Source organism: Nelumbo lutea, chromosome 1 (genome assembly GCF_056320005.1).
Source record: "Nelumbo lutea isolate HS-2025 chromosome 1, American lotus-T2T, whole genome shotgun sequence".
Taxonomy (NCBI): domain Eukaryota; kingdom Viridiplantae; phylum Streptophyta; class Magnoliopsida; order Proteales; family Nelumbonaceae; genus Nelumbo; species Nelumbo lutea.
Genome location: NC_142684.1, coordinates 31,401,615 through 31,418,026, shown reverse-complemented (window position 1 = coordinate 31,418,026; position 16,412 = coordinate 31,401,615). Strand labels below are relative to the sequence as shown.

At 40.9% G+C, this 16,412-nt stretch overlaps 1 protein-coding gene across 2 annotated transcripts in view; it reads left to right on the top strand.

Annotated features, from left to right (window-relative positions):
• LOC148874162 (mitogen-activated protein kinase kinase kinase 1-like) overlaps positions 1 to 16,412 on the top strand; it is an 81,731-nt gene that overhangs the window by 31,795 nt on the left and 33,524 nt on the right. The window lies entirely within an intron of this gene.

Genomic DNA, 16,412 nt, shown 5'->3' with positions numbered 1-16,412 from the left:
CAGAGGTTTCAGTTTCATTGGTTTTGTCATAGGGAACACTATTTTCGCACGGAAAAAATGATTTCACGTGCGGATACCTTTTCTTGTAGGAAGAGAAGGCCACGTCGCCCAAAACAAAGGTCCATCCTGCCTTAGTATATATAATAGATAATAAATACCCTACCCAAGATCTAAAGGAAAAACCGTACTTCTCTTTTATCTCTCTTCTACTTTTCTCTACTTCTATAATTCTCCATTTTTGGAGGATGTGCTCCCTCGAAGAAGTTCATTTTGCTCAGATTGTATTGGATTGTATCATTTGCTATCAGAGCATTGATTTGGGATGACAAACACTAGATTGAGTACTTTCTATTATTGATAAAAAAACCACTAGATTGAGTACTGCGGGAGATGGAGTGGATCTCTTGGACATTCAGCTGTGTAAAATGGATGGAGATTTGGAGGAGATCAAAAAGATTCTCTCCACCTTTGTCTCCTAGCACAAAAGGTTGTCATCGGTTGTTGGTAGAGAAGGCGACTTGGAGGGATCTAAAGGTAGCATCCAAAGACTAGTTTGCAATCACCATGGTCAAATAGTTAAGATTAACTTTCCAGTCTTCTTAGGTGATGACCCCTTACCTTGGCTTTATTGTTCTGAGCAATACTTCAAGTTCCATGAAGTATTGGTGTCCTAGTGGTTAATCCTTGATTCATTTGGATGGGGAAGCTGGCCTTTGATACTAATCGTATTGGAGTTCTCATGGTCGGATTTCATTAAGGCACTCAACATCTGATTCGGGCCATCTGGGTTTGAGGACTTTGGTGAATCCCTTGCCAAGTTGAAATAGACTAGCTTGGTAAGGGAATACCAAAACCAATTTTAAAGACCAACGTCGAGGGTTCACGAGTGGCCGGGATAGGCTCCCACTAGCTACTTCGTGGGGGGACTTAAGGATGATATCAAACTAGAAGTGAAGGTAATGCAACCCTCAACAGTAATGGCAATTATGGGGCTGACCCAATTGTATGAAGAGAAGATTGAGTAGGCTAGGAAATCCACTCAAGCCATGGCACCTATACTAACGATACCCATAGACCCTTTGTTTAAAACCCCTCAAGCTTGTGTTGAACCGAGACCCAATAAAGCCACTGGTCAGATTGCCTTGCTTCTCAAGAAGCTTGCTGACCCAATTGTATGAAGAAACGATTGAGTAGGATAGGAAATTTACTCGGGCCATGGCACCTATACTGACGACACCCGTAGACCCTTTATTTAAAACCCCTCAAGCTTGTGTTGAACCGAGACCCAATAAAGCCACTGGTCAGATTGCCTTGCTTCTTAAAAAGCTTGCTTGGGCCGAGGTGCATGCCTGTAGAGACAAGGGCCTATTTTATAACTACAATGAAAATTTTGGACCCGGACCTTGGTGCAAGGCAACAGTTGTTCCTCCTTTAGCTAAATGAGGAGGAATGAGGAGGAAGAATAACCCTAGGGTGAAGGGGAAGTAGATGGTGACCCTATATAGACCCCATTATCCCATGACTATTGTGAGAGATCCCTGCACACCCTTATTTGGCTGGGGTCCCCTCAAAACATGAAAGTCCTGGTCTGTCTTATGGGTTGAAGTGTAATGGTGTTGATTGATGGTGGCAACTCCTTAAACTTTATTACTACTCAGTTGGTCAAACAATTGGGCATGACAGTTTAGACCATAGCACCCTTTGCAGTTCATGTGGCTAATGGTAATTGTATCACTTGTATTGTGATGGCCTGTGAAAGAGGGTTGATCTCAAGCTACAGGGTTTATTCCACACAGACCTGCATCCACTAGGATTCTCAGAGGTTGAAATCATTCTTGGAATCCAATGGCCTCACCAATTGGGTCCAAATGGTCTGTGACTAGGCCAGACTGATTACGAGATTCACTATTATTGGGACCTCTCTTCAATTAATTGGGCTGGAACCTTGCACAGCCCTAAGAACCCCTAAGGCATTGCTGAAGTGTTGCCAGACTTCAGTTGTTCCCACATTCATGCATTTAGGGCCACATGGCCTGAAACCAGTCCTATCCTCACCCAAGGAAAAAAGTTAGAAGTCAACCAAGCCCAACTCCAACTGCTGCTGCATGAGTTCTTTGATATCTTTGAAGAGCCCAATGTCTTGCCTGTAGAGTGGGCCTATGACCACAGAATCCTTATTCAGTCCGGGGTCTCTCCCACTAATGTGGGACCCTACTGCTACTCACAGATTGACAAGATGGTGGACTTATTGGAGAAATAATTTATCAAACCCGGCAATATCCCATTCTCTTCACCAGGCTTCTTAGTAAAAGAAGGATGGTTCTTGGCAGTTCTGCATTGATTTTCATGCTTTGAATCATATTTCTGTTAATGATTGGTTCCCTATACCCCTTATTGGAGAATTATTTGATTAGTTGGGGAAGGCTATTTTCTTTTCCAAGTTGGATCTGAGGTCGGGGTACCATCAGATACTGTGTACACCCTGAAGGCACACACAAAACAGATTTTAGAATGTTGGATGAGCACTATGAATTGATGGCTATGCTGTTTGTCTTGGCCAATGCCCCATCAACATTTCATAGGCTTATGAATGACATCATTAGGCCCTTTTTGCACCGTTTTATGTTGGTTTTGATTGATTATATTTTGGTCTACAGTCACACTTTGCAATCTCACATGGAACTGAAGGAAGGTCAGATCCATCATATGGATGGCCGAACCATGCTGGATGGTTGGGTGAAATTTCAAAAATTTCTTTCAGCCTTTTGGGAATCACATTCCTTAGTTTCAGAAAAACTGCATTTTTCTAGGATTGTTCTTGCACCAAAACTGGATCAGATTTCAAACCAAAAGAAGGGAGATGTATACTTGATACGGATTCCACAGATGTAGCTCCCAAAGTAGTAGTTCACGCCCAAACTGAATCCCAAAACCAGCTTCCACTGAAGATGGTGCAGCTTGGAATGAAGCCGGTTCAACAATGCAGTTTTCAGCAAAACTGCAATCCAACTGTATGGATCAAACAAGGGAGTGGAGCACGAAAGTTCTCTGAATTTTTCTTGCAAAAATCAAAGGTAGAACTGATCAAAATCAGTCCAAGAAATTGGAAATCGAATCAAGGTTTCTAGGCGGCAAGAGTAGAGAGAGAGAGAACTGAAAGCAGAGAGTGTTTTGGAGCAGTTTGATCTCTATTTTCTTAAGCCTTAAAGAGCACCACTCCTAATCAAATTAGGAGGTTTGTAATCCAAATCTTTATTTGGATCTTGACTCTATCAGTGGATAAGTCTTATCTTCTTATGAGAATGGGTGCTCCAAACCCATATCCAAACCCATATTCGCCCATGTCACATGACTGCTTAAGCTGTCATGTAACATCTTGATTAATCTCATTAATCATGGGCCTTAGGTCAATTAAGTAAGTGGCTCATGTCTCAAGATAGTTGTTGGCCCATTTAGGTTCAATTTGTATGGCATGGGACCCCAACAATGACCTCACATAAGCCCACATGGGTTCGACCTAGCCTCTGTGAAAAGGCTTGACTGAATTCTCCGCCAAATGTAGTGAACCCCTGAGTCCATTAGTATGGGATCAAAATGGGCCCAACATTTATAGTTAAATGATTCTCGAGTCTAGCCATCCTATGAAGGCCCAAGGATAATGGACTTAAGTAAGATGTAGCCCATCAGGTAAACAACCTTTAATGGTCTCTTACACTCAACCTCTTAGCCCACAATAATCAAACATTGCCTGATACGGAAGGACCTCTCCCCTGACTGCAAGGTGTAGTGTTGCACTCTCTTCTCAGATGGGTCCTGGGAATTAAAACCTTTTGCAAACATTTTTCTTAAAACATATATATATATATATATATATATATATATATTATATAAATATATATATATATATATATATATATTATATAAATATATTTGCAAAACAAATCTCAAACATGGTTGAAATCGACTGCCGACAGTTTTGGTTTCCATTAGAGAGAGTGCAGTCCCGATCATTCACTTTGTCCGACAAAGGGGCTGATCCTTTCACTATGATCACCCACTTAAAGTGAATTCTCAGATTGCCCCAGCATACCCAAGTTTTGACCCACAAAGGATCTCATTGATTGGCATATCAAAGACAACCCGATCTGACACTTGGTGTAGTATCATAATTAAGTCTAGGGGTTATGTGTAATTTTTCAGTTTTGACCATTAGTCTCAAAGTTCCAGGGCATAACTGAAAATGGTCCGGGTTCAGTGCTTCAAACAAACACACACTACATGTGCTTCGGGTCTAATCCTAGCAGTCGAGACAGGCTGCCCCAACTTCTTTGGCAGCACATTAGTGTCAGCCTTGGTAGGATAAACTCCCCAAGTCTATCCAACGGCTGAGAACATTCTAAACTAACACAAGTCTCATAAGTGTCTAGTTTAAGGGGTAATTACATATAAATGCACCAATGATAACATAAAATAATTATGCACTTTTATTCATTTACAATAAATATAGCAATGCATCAATCTGATTGGAGCTAAGGGCATACACTGTCTAATAGGAACACTTGTGCAACACCATGACTCTACTTCAGCAAAATCACCTATTTTGTCAAACCGGTCAAGTGTTCATTTGGGCAGACATGTATTCAACAATTGGGGCACATCATATCTCAGTGTCGAGGCAGATGCTTTCGGTAAGGTGATTGGAGTCGTGTTAATTCAATAAGCCCAGCCAATAGCATTTTAAAGTAAGGACCTAACCAAACAAGCCTAGTCCAAGCTAACATATGAAAAGGATTTGATGGCCATAGTTTTAGCCATTTGAAATTGGCATTTCTATCTTTTGGGCTGCAGATTCACGATCTCTACTGACCATAAGAGCATCAAACATCTCTTAGAGCATAGAATCCACAGCCAGAACAATAGTGCTGGGCCTATAAACTGCTGGGTCATGGGTTCCGTGGCTGATGCTCTCTACAGGGTTGAGGAATTGCACCTGTTGGGGGTCTCACAATCCAGGTATTTGCTTCTGGATTAATTGACTCTATATTGTTTTGCAAGGGTAGGATGGTGGTTGCAAATTCAGCCTATTTTGATAAGCTTCTCTGAGTCTTTCACGATTCATCTGTTGGGGGCCACTTAGGTGTCCATACATATAAGGGTTTGGCTATGCATTACTACTGAAGGGGAATGAAAGCAATGGTTCATAGATGTGTTGTGAAATGCCCTGTACCAGAAATAAAAATATAGCACACAATCTTTTGCAGGTCTGCTACAACCAGTACGCATACCTGAGAAGGTTTGGGAAAACATAACAATGGATTTTGTCACATGTTTACCCAAGTCTTCCTGCAAATCCATCATTTTGGTGGTGGTTGATTGTTTAAGCAAGTTTGCTCATTTTGTAGCTCTTCCACATCGTTATACAGCTTCTACAGTTACTAAGGTCTATATCAATGAAGTGGTCAAGCTGCATGGAAATCCTAATTCTATCCTTACCGCCTGGAATTACCACCAAGTTCCACATTGCACCTGGTTTTCTATGTCAGTCTACTAAAATCAAGGATCAAAGTATCAGTATCGGGTATTGTATCGGATAGTTTGGATATGGATACAGATACGAATATGCTTTGAAAACGCATGGATACGGATGAAAGATATGAAAACACATGGATACGCTACGAAAATGATACAAATTTCATAAATACATCAATTCCACTAATTTTAAAAGTCAATGATCACAAATAAAGCATAAATACATAAAGAAATATACTACTAATATAACAAGATACATAAATATCTTACAATTCTATTGATAATCGAACAATCAAGAGTCCAAGACTCATATTATATAGTTTTTACAAAGTAAAACATGCACAAAACCATTATTATGTTAAATTCTATAAGTCCAAGACACAAAACATATGCAATTATTATATTTTAATTACTATAGCAATTGTTTTATATTTTTGCTTTTCAACATTAACAAAAAAGTCAATTAAATATTAAATTTTGAAATGCTTGATAATATCAAAATTACTATAATATGAAATTTATAATTTTTCTAAGATACATATATTATTATCATATTTTTACTTTTAATCTTAACTAAAATTATATCAAAATTATTAAAATTTCTAAAATACATATCATTTGAAATTCATGATTTTTAATTATTAAAGAAACGATTCCATTATTAACAATTTTATTTTCTATAGTTTTTTTCTGAAATAACAAATCATTTTTATATAAATATAAGTTAGTGGATTTGATAAATTCAATTTAATATTATATTCTTGAATATTTTGTAAACAATTTTTATTTTTGTAAATAATAAATATGTTTTTCTAGTCTAAATTAATGAATAATTTATAAACAAATATATAAAATTTGAAGATACATATAATGTACAAATTTATGAAATTTAAGTACTAAAATAATTATCTATTATTAATATTTTTATTTGTATAAATTTATTGAGAGTAAAAAACAATTTTTGATATAAATGTAAATTTGGTAGGTTGTTTACTTCATTAATGTTTATAAAGTAATAATTTTTAATATTATTTATTTTTTAAGTTAGAATTATTAAATATAAACATATAGTATTTGTATTTGTTTAGGTTCACATTAATGGTAAAGTTAATGAAATGTATTTTATTTCAATTAATATCATAAGTTGAATGCTGGCATAGTGGTTTAGAATCTTAGCGTTGTGCATGGGTGTGCTAAGACTTGAGTTCGAATCTTCGTAGCAGCTCTTTTTAGATAAGACATAGATGCGTGCCAGCATGCATATCAGCGTGTATCGGTCTGTATTGGCCGATACAGTGTGATACACACCGATACATACAGATACGGTGTCAATACGTACGACTAGACGTGTATCGTACCAGTCGTAGCATATCTCGTATCCTTTACTACTGATACCGATACGATACGCCCCGTATCAGGCGTATCATGTTGATATTTGAATCCTAAAACCATGTACTCTTTGGCCATGGTTAGTGCCACCCTATCAGATTTCTTGGAAGAAGGTGCAATCATCCTTGACCCTCCACATATAATGATGCAAGGTCTTTGTGATTCAGCACTATTGTTGCAACTAAACTGAGGTTTAGGTGTGTAGCACAAAAGCAAATAGCTAACAAAGAAAAAAGAGAAGACAAGAGATGGAAGTAAGATGAAAACCCTAGGCAATCACACCAGTTCCTATGATGAAACTTTCTTTGTTCATTAACCAAAACTGTTCTCCAATTGAGCCTTACAAGCATAATAAGAAAGAAACTTGCCTCCCTCCCCCCCCAAAAAAAGGTTAGCTTACCCAACAAGCCACTCACAAAAGGAAGCTAGATTAGACTAAACCTGCCCTCAAACAATTATAAACATAAGGCCAAACAGAGGGAAATTACTAGGCTAAGACCTATGCTCAAACGTAATCCCTAAACATGAAAAATTACAAAAATACCCTTGCTATCTAGAAATGTATGAAAACCAAATAAGTCCTGTTCAGCAGCAAATTCGACTGCACAAAGAGCATCTTAAGTTGGATTGAAGATTCTAGGATCTTCCCAAGTAGATCCATTACTAACCCATCTCCCATGTGAGCAATTACAAAAGTACCTTTGCTGTCCAGAAATGTAACTATGTAAGAATATCAAATAAGTCCTGTTCAACAGCAAACTCGACTGCACAAAGAGCATCTTAAGGTGAATTGAAGATTCTAGGGTCTTCCCAAGTTGATCCATTACTAATCCATCTCCCATGTGAGCCATGCATCATTTAATGATGCCAAATAGGCATAAGAGCAGCTTTAGTCGTCTTTTGATATGCCTAAAGTTGATTCTCATCATATAATGGAGTGGGTCAAGTTGGCCAAAAAGACCATTAAGCAAGCCTTAGTTGCTTGGAAGAACATACCAATGAAAGAAGCAACTTGGGAAGACTTCTCTAAAAGTGGCAGTACCCAGACCTTGACCTTGAGAACAAGGTCGTTCTTAAGCGGGATGGAATTGTTAGAGATCCAAGCTTATACTTATACAGGGCTCAGGCTCATGAAGCCTAGACCCATATTCTAGTGGATCTAGATCCCAGTCGAGCAACATCCAAAGGATATCTTGCATCACACCACTGGTCAAGTTTGTTTATGTGAGGAAACCACATCAACATAACTGAATGCCAGCCCTACATGTGCATGTAGATGGTGTGTGACGCTCATTGTAGTGAGATATAAATCCCCTATGCGAGATCTGAAAGAAAAACCTCAGCTCTATTCTCTATCTCTTCTGTTAGACAGTTTTGTATGCCCTTAGCTTCAATCAAAATTGATGTACTTTATGAGTTTATTGTAAATGAATAAAAGTGCATATTTGATTCATGTTCCCTTGGTATGTTTCTGTGTAATACCCTTAAACTGGACACTTATTGAGACTCGTGTTAGTTTAGAAAGTTCACAGCTAGTGGGTCGGTCTGGGAGACCTATCCTGACAAGGCTGACACTGTGGTGCCATCAAGTTGGTTGGGGTGGCTTGTCTCAGCTACCGGGGTGAGACCTAGGCACATACAGTGTGGGATTAATTGAATCTTTGAACTGGACCAGATTTCCAGTATTGCCCTGGACCTTGGAGATTGATGGGCAAAACTGGAAAGTTACACCTGAGCCCTAGACTCGATTATGATACTGCACTAGGTGTCGGATCGGTCTGTCTTTGATGTACCAATCAGTGAGATCCTTAGCGGGGGTCAAAACCTGGGTATGTTGGGACAATCCGAGAATTCATTTGAGTGGGTGATCATAGTGACAGGATCAGCCCCTTTGTCGGACAAAGGTAATGATCGGGGATGCACTCTCACTGTTGGAAACCAAGACTGCCGGCAGCCAATTTCAACCGTTGAAATTTGTTTTGCAAAGTATATTTTATATGAGATATAAAAGTATATACATTATGGTTTCTAAAATGTTTGCAAAAATGTTTTAATTCCCGGGATCCATATAAGTGGAGAGTGCAACACTGTTCCTTGCAACCGAGGGAGAGGTCCTCTCTTGTCGGGCAGTGTATGATCATTAAGGGCTGAGAGGTTAAGTGTAAGACCATTGAGGATAATACCTGATGGGCTAATCTTGCATCTGCCCATAGTCCCTGGGTGTTACAAGGTGGCTTGGCCCATGGACCACTTAGGGTAAGTGTTGGGCCCATAGAGCCCATTTGATGGGTTTCAGGGGGTGCATTGTCTTAACAGTGTATTCGACCAGGCCTTGTAACAAAGGTTGGGCCGAACCCATGTGGCTGATGTGTAGATCAATGCTTGGGTCCCACGCCATACAGGGAAGCCCAACTGGGCAGCAGTTAGGAAGGTTAAGTGAGCACATAAGCTTGATGGGCCTGAAGCCCATTTCGAACTGGGCTATTAATTTAGTTAATTAAAGGGGCGAATTCTGAGATGGATTAGCAGATAGGATAGGGTCTTAATTCTATCCACTCAGAGAGTCCAGATCTGAATGTGATTCAGATCTAGAAACCTCCTAATGGGATTAGGAGAAAGCTAATCTAATCTGCAGATAAGATAAGGGTTTAACCTTATCACTAGAAGAGAAGGCTGATTCAAATATGATTTGGATAAGCACCTCCTAATGGGATTAGGAGCTGATCTTTTCAAGTTAACAAAAGGAAGGAGGGGGCGGCAGCCTTGAGAGAGACCAAGAAACACATCAGATCCTCTTTAGTGCTGAAATCAAGAAGAGAGAATTCTGCACCCTGCGAATACTCTCTTGTCGCTTCCCTGTTCTTGCCGCCCTGTTTGCCAGTTCGATCTCCAGCTGTGGGAGAAGTCAAGATTGGATCTTGACATCAGTTCTTTGAGAAAGGATTGAAAAGGAAGCTGTGCTCACGTTCTAGCCTACTGTTTCTTGCGAAGGACAGAGTTCTTGGGGAAGAACACTGCTGATTCTTTTCCATCCTACACTGCGCCATCTTCAGTGGGAGCAGTCTTTGGATCCTTCCTTGGGCGTGAACACCTTCGTTGGGAGATGTTACTTCTCCGTATCAGGTATTATTCTCTCCCATTCCTTTTGGTTCAGATCTGGTTCAGTTTAAGGTTCAAGATTGATCATTGAAAATATGATTTTCTAAATAGGGAATGTGGTTCCCAGTTGAAGGGAGAGAAAAATTTTTGAAATTTGCCCCTTATTCCGCAATCTTTGGGCGTCCATGGGATGGATCTCTCATCCTTTCATCTTCTACATTTCTCTTCTTCTTCTATAATTCTCCATTTCAAGAGGAAGTAGGGCTGTTCATAAATATTGTAAACTGACCAAACCAAGCCGACCTGACCTGAGATAGTTGGTTCTATTGAAAGAATGGTAGGATCCATCTAATGGACGCCATAAAGGTTGCGGAATGGGTGGACGAATTTCAAAAGTTTCCTACCTTCTCTCAACTGGGAATCATATTCCCTAAATTTAGAATACAATATTCAAGGATCCTACTTGAACCATAATCAAACCAGATCTGTACCAAAATACAAATGGGAGGAATATACCTGATCCGAAGAAGCACTATCTCCCAAAGTTGGTGTTCACGCCCAAAGAATGCTCCAAGATCCGTTCCTGCTGAAGATGACACAGCTGTGGATGGAACAGAACTAGCAGAGTGCGTCCTACACACTGGATCCTTCACAAGAATCCTCTGGAAGTACTAAACATTGAATCTTTTTCAGTCTTTCTTGCAAGTCTGATGTCAAGAATAGATTTCTTGACTTTTTTTTTTTTCTGCAAAGATCTAATCTTGCAAAAACAGATGGCGGCGGCAGGAGGAGAACTCCAAAAGCGAAAAAGCTGAACTGCTTCTTCTTTCTTTTTCTGGAGTATGAGATCTGATCTCAATTCGCAGGAACCTTTCTTGCGATTTCTCTTGATTCGAAATCTGTTGTATTTCTCTCCTTTTTGGTTAGGGTTTCTCCTCCGTTCTTCTTGATTAAGAAACCTCCTAATTAGGAGTTATCCCAATCCAAATCAGTATTTGGATAGGGGATAATCTTAATCCTATCTGCAGATAAAGTTAGCTTACTCCTGATCTTATCAGGAGGTTACCAGATTCAAATCTAATTTGAATTTGGTCTCCAAGAGTGGATAAGGTTAAAGGCCCAATCCTTTTACTAACATTAATCTCAGATTCGCCCCAAGGATGGGTGATCATATCAGCCCACCTCGAAATGGGCTTCTGGCCCATTAAGTGTTCAGTGTCTAATTACTTTCCAATCTGCTGCCCAGTTGGGCTTCTTTGTATGGCGTGGGACCCAAGCATTGATCTACACACCAGCCACATGGGTTTGTTGCTTTTCCAACAAACAGCACACGATCCTATCGTGAAAACATACCCAGATGTAGACTTTCTATCATTTGGATCCGACTGAAAATCGGCATCGGTATACCCTAGAACTTGCAGTGAACTACCATCAAATACCAAACAACTCTTTTGTCCTTCGAAGGTATTTGAGTATGTTTTTCACAGCAGTCCAATGCTCCTGCCCTGGGTTTGTCTGGAATCTGCTTACCGCACTCACCGCCTGAGCAATGTCCGGGCGAGTGCACAGCATGGCATACATGATGCTCCCTACGGCTGAGGCATAGGGAACGTCTCTCATGCTCTCAATCTCCTCAGAAGTCTTGGGAGACATTTTCTTGGAGAGAGTGACTCCGTGCCTGAAAGGAACGTTTCCTTTCTTGGAGTTCTCCATGCTGTACCTCTTGACAATTTTGTCAATATAAGCAGCCTGGGATAATCCAATTATCCGCTTCGATCTATCTCTATAGAGTCGGAGACCCAGTATGTATGAAGCTTCTCCAAGATCTTTCATGGAGAACTGCTGTGATAGCCATACCTTGACCGAAGTCAACATTCCTACATCATTCCCAATGAGTAGGATATCGTCCACGTACAACACCAAAAAGGTGATCTTATCCCCATTGGACTTCCTGTAAACACAGGGCTCATCCGGATTCTGCTCAAAGTCAAACGTTTTGACTGCAGAATCAAAACGGATGTTCCAACTCCTAGAAGCCTGCTTAAGTCCATATATGGATCTATTAAGTTTACATACCATGTGTTCCTGACCAGCAGCAATGAAGCCTTGCAGCTGCTGCATGTAGATATCTTCACTAAGATCTCCATTCAGGAACGCGGTTTTGACATCCATTTGCCAAATCTCGTAGTCATGGTACGCTGCTATAGCTAGTAGGATCGTAATGAATTTAAGCATGGCCACGGGCGAAAAGGTTTCCTCATAGTCGATGCCTTCTTTCTGAGTATACCCTTTCGCCACCAAACGAGCTTTAAAGGTCTCAATCCTGCCATCGGGGCCCTTCTTCCTCTTGTAGATCCATTTGCAACCAATTGCTTTTACCCCGGAGGGCGGATCCACTAGAGTCCAGACTCCATTGGTCTCCATTGAGTCCATTTCAGCTCTCATGGCCTCCACCCACTTCTGGGAGTCTATGTCTAACATAGCTTCCGCATAAGTCACGGGATCCTCTTCAGTAGTCAAGGTTTCCACCAGGTAACTATCCTGGTCATAACCATATCGGACTGGTGGTCTGGATACCCGGGTGGTTCTTCTAGGTTGGTCATTACCTGGAATTTGTTGGACATCTCCCACTGCTCCTGAGCTCTCCTCATCAAGAACTATTTCCTGACGATGGGTGTCCAGGATGCAATCGGATTCTAAGAATTGGGCGTTTCGACTGCAGAACACTTTCTGCTCACTCGGGTCATAGAATAGATAACCCACCAAATCCTTTGGGTAGCCTATAAACAGGCAACGACTGGTTTTAGATTCCAACTTGTCTGCACTTGTTCTTTTAACGTGTGCACGACAACCCCAAATCTTCAAGTGTCTTACACTTGGCTTCCTTCCGGTCCAAAGTTCATATGGAGTTTTCGAAACTGATTTGGTTGGAACCCGATTCAGCACGTAGATAACAGTCTCTAATGCGTATCCCCAAAAGGATGTGGGTAATTGTGAGCGTACGAGAAGCGACCGGACCATGTCCAACAAGGTCCTGTTCCTCCTCTCTGAAACACCGTTGAGTTGAGGTGTAGCAGGAGGAGCTAGTTGTGACACTATCCCATTGTCCCTTAAGTAGTCCCTAAATTCGTTAGAGAGATACCCGCCACCTCGATCTGATCGAAGGGCCTTAGTTTCTCTCCCTAACTGTTTCTCGACTTCCTGTCTGAACTCTTTGAACTTTTCAAATGATTCAGACTTATGTCTCATTAGGTACACGTAACCATATCGTGAAAAATCATCTGTAAAGGTGATGAAGTACACGTGTTGATTCCGTGTCCTAACACTCAGGGGACCACATACATCAGTATGTATCAGGTCAAGTGTGCCTTCAGATCTTTCAGGCTTACCGTCAAATGGCCGCTTAGACATCTTACCTTGAAGGCAAGGTTCACAAGTGGGAAGATTTTCTACGGTTAGAAAATCCAAAGGACCATCCTTTACCAGCCTTGTGATTCGGTCAATACCGATATGGCCAAGTCGGTAATGCCAAAGGCACGTGGGACTTACTGTATCACGATTCCTTTTCTTGGGATTTTCGACCGACGTAGTTTCGGTTAAGTTAGTTTCCAGAGAAGGATGTAGAACATAGAGACCGTTCTCTAGTTCCCTGCATGCGATGAATTTATTATTCCGTTTAACAGTAATCATATTACTAAAATAAACAGTATATCCATCAGCACACAGTTTTGAAACAGAAATTAAATTTCTTCTCAAGTTCTGTACATAAAGACAATCTTTAAGTACAAGTATTCCTTTTTTAAAAACTAATTCTACGGTTCCTATTGCCGCTGCTGCAACACTTGCAGTTGTTCCCAAGAATAGTGTCACTTCACCTTCACTCAACCTTCTGCTAACTTTGAACCCCTGCAGTGAGTTACACGCATGAGTTGAAGCCCCAGAGTCAACACACCAGGACACAGAAGTAACTAACATGTTAGTTTCTATGACACAAGTTTCGATGTTACCTTTCTTAGATTCCAGGTAGGCAGGACAATTCCTCTTCTAGTGGCCGGTCTACTTGCAGAAGTGACAGACATCAGATGCCTTGTTCTTCTTCTGCTTCTTAGGTTTGGCAGCCTTCTTCTGAGGCTTCTTTGCCTTTCTCTTTTTCTTGCCCGATTTGTTAGTTTCAGCAAGCATAACCACAGGCTCATCCTTCATGAGTAGATCCTCGGCTCTTTGCAACATATTGCTGAGTTCCTGGACGCTGACATTCAGCTTATTCATATTGTAGTTCATTGTGAACGCATTGAAGGAAGAGGGCAAAGAATTGAGGATGGCATCCACTTGCGTGCCAAGATCTACCCCGAATCCAAGAGCTTCAAGTTCGTTAATGTATCCCATCATCCGAAGACAATGGTCATGAACTTTCTGCCCTTTGGTCATCTGCGCGGTCATGAACAATTTCAGGACCTTCTGTCGAGTAGAACGGTTCTGCTCTTCATACATTGTTCTTAGACTGTCCAATATGTCCTTGGCTAGTTCGATCTGATCGAACTGCCTCTGTATTGAGTTGTCTAATGAGGCAATGACAAAGCAGCGGGCTAGGGAGTTCTTATCCTCCCACTCTTGGTAGTCCCTCCTACGGGCCTCAGAAGCCCTATCACCCGGATGTTCCGGGGTGGGATTTTTCACCACCTTGTCTAACTTTCGGAAGTTAGGACCAACATAAGATTTCTGTACCAGTCGGCATATTTGGGCCCTTAAGCTTGTTATCGTCTAGAAGCTTTGCAAATTGACCGTTTGCCATTTTCTGATAAAATAGAAAAATCATTAGTCCACAACCTTAGTTTGATTCATGTTACCTACATAGATATGGCTTTTAATCTATGTTCCATTCCCATTTGTTCATCTCTGAGATTTCCCTCCTTTCTCAGTGACGGAGACAACGAAATGTCTCTGGAAATGTGGAAAATCACATGGGGTGCGTGAAGCCAACTGTTTCAGCTGCATAACCTCACCGCCTTTCTTGACGGATCATATCCACTCATCAAATGAGTTTCCCTTTGGCCTCTGTCAGACAAGGTTCAGAGCCGTTTTCAGGTAAACCTTTCTGTCCAGTGAGTGCTTACCCATCATATTCAGGTTACGCCAAGGTACCGTGAGAGAGTTCCCATTTTCTGGTGAAGCCCCTCCCACATCGGTCTATGACGCCCCTATCATCTTATGAAACACTCTAATAGATTCAACAACAAATGGATAGCCCAATTTTATGGTGCGTTTCCTCATTATTGAAGGACCCATCATTGTGCTAATGACGGAAGGCCTTTAGAGAGTCCATCATATGGGTCTCCCTATCACATGCATTCATATTTGCTGAAGGGAACAAAATTATGCCCTAGTTTTAATTTAGGTCAAACCAGAGTGGCTCCCACTGACTTTCATAAAGTCAGATTTCTGGTGGGCCTTAATCGGCTAGGGGTTCCGTACGCATCCCTTTTTAGGGTTGTGGGGCCCACCAAGCAAAGAGGGGTCATCCAATGACCTTGAAGGACACCATGGCAATGATGTGCATTCAGCCATGGTGTGCACAAGAGCCACTAACGAGTCTTCATGGGCCAAGTACTTATGGCCCATGGTCGCAGCACATCAAACATCCAAACATCACATGTAAAGGAGGAATTGATCCAATCAATTAACTGCTGTAAAGCCCATTGAATAGCCCATTGAAATCTAAGTCATTAACAATTAATGTCTACTAGGTGTATGGGCTGAATCGCAGATAGCAGTTCGACCCATACTCTCACAGTAATGGGCCTTTTGCAGTTTTAACCCTTTAAAACTAGGCTTTACAGGTGGGCCGAATTAATCCCTATAATTGAACATCTGATTTGGAACAGCAAGTGTGAGAAATACAGACTGAAAAACAGTCCCTATCGAACCCCAAATTCGGTCCAAACAGTTTTGGTCCAATCTAGTCCGAGAGGATCCAAAACTGATTTTCAATTCAAGAATTAATTTATGAAAGATCTGAAATTAATAATTTTGATTTCAAACAATCACAAATCAAACTATGGACTGTTCGCACCACCTGCAAAACAGAGGTTAATCACAAGGGTTGCAGTTTCACAAACTGCAAATCGCAGAAAGCGATTTCTCCAACTGCAAATCTCCAGCGCCGCCTTCTTCTTCCTTCTTCTTTAATCAAGAAAAATAACAGATTTGGAACCCTTTAAAATTGGGCTTTATAGGTGGGCCGAATTAATCCCTGTAATTGAACATCAGATTTGGAACAACAAGTGTGTGGAATATGGATTGAAAAACAGCCCCCTTCGAACCCCAGATTCGGTCCAAACAGTTTTGATCCAATCTAGTCCGAAATGGTCCAAAACTGATTTTCAATTCAAAAAAGA